The sequence below is a fragment of the Lytechinus pictus genome, chromosome 5, assembly GCF_037042905.1.
Source record: "Lytechinus pictus isolate F3 Inbred chromosome 5, Lp3.0, whole genome shotgun sequence".
Lineage (NCBI taxonomy): Eukaryota > Metazoa > Echinodermata > Echinoidea > Temnopleuroida > Toxopneustidae > Lytechinus > Lytechinus pictus.
The window spans coordinates 37,274,758-37,279,222 of NC_087249.1; the positions used below are offsets into that span (position 1 = coordinate 37,274,758).

General features: G+C 35.6%; 1 long non-coding RNA gene across 1 annotated transcript; it reads right to left on the reverse strand.

Annotated features, from left to right (window-relative positions):
- Positions 1-2,462: 2,462 nt before the first annotated feature.
- On the reverse strand, positions 2,463-4,060 carry LOC135154294 (uncharacterized). The gene is made up of 2 exons (XR_010293750.1): positions 3,602-4,060; positions 2,463-3,108 (listed from the first exon to the last, which is right to left on the reverse strand). It is a non-coding gene; the product is annotated as an uncharacterized LOC135154294 (long non-coding RNA).
- Positions 4,061-4,465: the final 405 nt, after the last annotated feature.

Sequence of the window (4,465 nt, forward strand, 5' to 3'; positions counted from 1 at the left end):
CTGACCCGACCTGATTTGGATGAGATGGATGGAGATGGATGTTGCGCTTCAAAGATGCCTTTTAGCCATATGCGTCTTATACCGTGTTTACACTTGATCGGCTTTTGGTTTATCTTGCACTGCGTTTACACGTTGTACAACGCCTACTTAGCTTGCTGTACGCGAGCAAATGGGAGGCTGAATGTCAAACATTCGTATCGTTGCACAAAAGACGTACCATCCAAAATGTACCGTCCAAAATGTACCGTTGCACGGCTATTAGAGATGACGTCACAATACGATTTAATTCATTGCGCTCAGTAAAAATGAAGGTGCAATACGTAAATAAGCCTGCTTGCTAAATGCGCAATGCTGCCCAAGGCAGGCCCCCGAAGCTCCGCCATTTTGTCGGAGACATTTGGGCAAATCCTAAGCCCCCATTTGCATATACATGAATAATTCATCAGTTCGCTGCTCCACACATCCCAATAGACTCTTTATATGACGAAGCAGAAAGTAGAGATCAGCGTCACGCATGCGCATTGAGCGAGGTCAACTTTGCGTTAATTATTCATGAAATTTAATATATTCATCACGTGATTAATCTACTTCTTACTACTATTGACCAATCAGCGTTCTTCACTACAATGAGTCATCATGCATGCATCGTTTTTCAATCCGGCCGTGCATAGAATGCAGTTTACATGCAACGTACACTAGCACCGCAGCCTGACACTTTTCTTAATCTTGTTTAACCGGAGATGGGGGGGGGGGGGGTGAATAAGCCTGTTTTTATCTTCTTTTTAACATCGGTGTAAATGAAAGGGGAAGATATTTACGAACTAGTTTATTTCACAATAACAATACGCCAATATAAATAATAATGTATTTCAGTTTGAACGTTTCACTTACTGGTTTTGTAATTTGGTTCTTTCATTAAAAAAAATATACGACCTTTCTCTGCTGTTCTCCAGATCAGAATCACTAGCGGCATGTTTCACATCGCAGTGTAATCGTTAGTAATGATATAGTAAAAACAAATTCTGAATCCAAAATTTCTTTAGAAAATAGGATTGGATTTAATTAGAACCTATTTATTTTCTGTAATTAATAGTGTGTTTTTTACTCTAAGCCTTTCCAATTATTGATAATGATCATTTAATTCTTTTTTTTTGCAGGGGGGGGGGTAATCTAATTTCTTTGTGTTCACTCTTTTTAAGAGCACATATAAGTGACATGTCATTACCAAACTTCATCAGTTTCAGGCAGGGCGGATCTAGGATTTTACCAAAGGGGGGCACATTTTCCCAAGGAAAAATTTGACAAGCAAAAAAAAAGGGGGGTCTTCACTTTTAGAAGGGGGAGACACTTTACATTACAATTTTTAATTGAGCCTGTCAAATTGGGGGGGGGGGGGGGGCGCACTGATCGGCTTTGCCCCCCCCCCATACACACACACTCTGATTGGCCTAATCTTTGTCTTTAAAAGTCATCTCTATTCATCTTATTCCTCTTCCCCACTCTTTATAAATTGTCTCTCCCTCATTTATCCCCGCCTCCTCTCAAAATAAATAAAGAATAAAATGGCCCTTTATGGTTTCTCCTTGTTGGTAAATTGTCAATTGGCTCTGTCCACTCTCTTGTGCACCCTATGCCCCTTCACATTATTATTATAATACATTATCTATTCTTTTAATCTCTCTTCAGCTCTCTCTTTGCCATATCGCACTCTCATTATTAAACCACACACACAACTCTTCCTCTTATATTTTCCACCTCTCAGCTCTTCTCGCAATTCATTAAAAAAAGAAAATACACTGGGTGATTCCAACTTTGGCGTTGGTGTTCGTAGCACAATTTAGTTCTTCCTTCCTCCAAAACCTAATGTGAGTTTACAAAAATAATCAAAATCACATTAATAGCTCAACATCAAGTGAGATGAATCTATGAATCAATTTGATTGTAATTTTGGTGCTGTGATGATGATGTAAAACTTCTAAGACGCCACACCAAAAGTTAAACAGCAAACTTGAAATCACCCATGTATCTTTCTCATTTAAAAAAAAATATATATTTAGAAATTCTCTATCACATCTCCATAACAGCCATGGATCAAAAATTCTTTAAGGGGGGGGGGGGGGTCTTTTGCCCCCCACCTTAAAGGTCCTGGTTCTCAAAAGGATTCTTTTCTATTTTATTTTCAAATTTATTCATTTTTTTTAAATATCTTTATATATTATTTGTTATGTTTTTTAATGGGGGTGATTTTTACAGAGAAAACCTGCAACTACCACCCCCTCCAACCTTGATCCATGGCTGCAAAATGTAGGTCTCATTACTCTTACATTTATGCTGCTTGTTCACTATTGCTCGTCCATTAATTCTACTAGTACTTCCAGTGTCTCCTCAAATAACTTGATTCACCTAAACTCTCAGCTAAAAAGAATTATAGAAGACTTGTTAATTCAGTGACAATGAAAAAATTATTATTTCAATTCATTTTATTCCAAATACATAAATCAGGTAACAATTATTTTCCTCTTGAGTTTAAAGATCAAATTTTGATCAGAGCTCGTTCCCATCTGCTTAAGATGAAATGGTGTGAAAGAGACTACTGTCCTCACAAACACAGATGCAATGTCACATGCCCCCCCCGAATTAATTGATCATTATTTTTGTTAAAAATTCTTCATTGCCAAAATTGTTACACAATTTCATGTACATATTGTATTGCTGCATTTTTATTTATTATTCCTGTTATGTCATTGTAATAAATTTATTATTCTAAGTATTATTATTATAAACATTATCATTATCTACATCCATAATTGTAAAAACTACTGCTACAATCAGCAAGTATAATTACCCCTGAAATAACCCTATCCCTCTTAGATTGTTTATGGGTTTTGTTTGGTCAGTAGTGTGGGGGGGGGGGCGGTTACAACACTCTATTGTAAATACACGCAGTAATTCAGTTTGATATAGGATGTTTGGCATATTGTCAATGCATTATTCCCTAATTCTTCCTCCAGAAAATTGTTATTGGAATTAAAAAGCAAACCCTTAATTTGGTCTTGTATTTCTTTAGTCTCTAAAACAGAGGATGTGAAGCAGAGTCATGTTCCATGTCTGTTGAAAAAAAACACAAAAAACGACAGAAATGTTAGCAATTCAATCAAGCCATCATAAAAAAAAAAAAAAATATGTATAAAAGTTTAATGATACCACAAGCCGAATGAGTCACCTTTACAAAATCTGGTGTGGATTGAAGAATTCATGAGTGGGTAGGAAGCAAATAAGTCGATTACATCTGATTTTCCACTTGCTTAGCCTAGTATATTCTGATTTTCTTTTTTAATTTTGACAAGCTAGATCTACCGGTAGGTGATATTAATTGTCCCCTGAAAACATGACAGGTGAAAATTATTAACACTAAAAAGAGTTTACTAAACAATTATCTTGTAAATTATTGAACATGGGTGTTGAAATTTGAAATGGATTTTAATATAACCCTTTTAGGACAATGAAATCATTGACATCTGGACTCATTTTTGGATAAAGTCATTTGGTCTGTAAATACATGAAGTCATTCAGTTTGATAGATAGGATGATTTTTTTTTACCTTTTTGAATCAGGAGGGTCCTGCAGCTTAATTCGGTCTTGTAATCCTCGAGTCTCTAAAAGAGGATGTGAAGCAGCATCATGTTCTATGTCTGTTGAATAGAACAATACACACAGACCGAAATGTCAGCAATACAAGCTATTGTAAAAAAAAAATAAAAACACATAACACTTGGACTATAGTGTATATATCTAGATCTAATCATAGACTCTGACGTACATAGATCTGGAACTAAATGTAAGTAGATCTAGATCTACATCAAAAGTAGATTTAAATTTCATTTTTGTTAAACCTACCATTCTGCAAAATTTCAATGTTATTGTATCATACAAGTGTTAGATCTAAACTAAAGCTGTCTTGACCCAGGGTTTTTAAAATGGTTTCATGACATTTGCTCTGACGACAAATGCCCCGATGGAAAATCTACACGTTAGGCCAAACAAAAGCTAACCTCCAATAAATACATCCTTAACTTAGAGTAGACCCTGACTCAGATGTCTCAGTGACTGAATAATACAAGGCCAAGGGCTAGGCCTATATAGATTATACATGAGGTCGCTTTGTTGTAGGCCTAAGTCTATAAGAGGCTAAGTTTAGTCTAGGTCTATAAACCTAAGCTAGAGAATAGATAGGATAAGAGGTAGAAAAGTTTTCTTTTAGCTTTTTTAGCCAAGACCTGTAAGTTAGGCCTATTATTAACTTTCAAGTTTAGAAAAATAAAAAAAAACATGAAAAGAACTAGAAATAAGTTTGGACTTTGCCTTTGGGAAATGAAACATCTTAACAAAATTAAAAAATCAAGGACTAGGCTCCGGTCCTATTGATATGTGAATTCAAAGAAGGGAACGGGTTAATGGAGTGAAT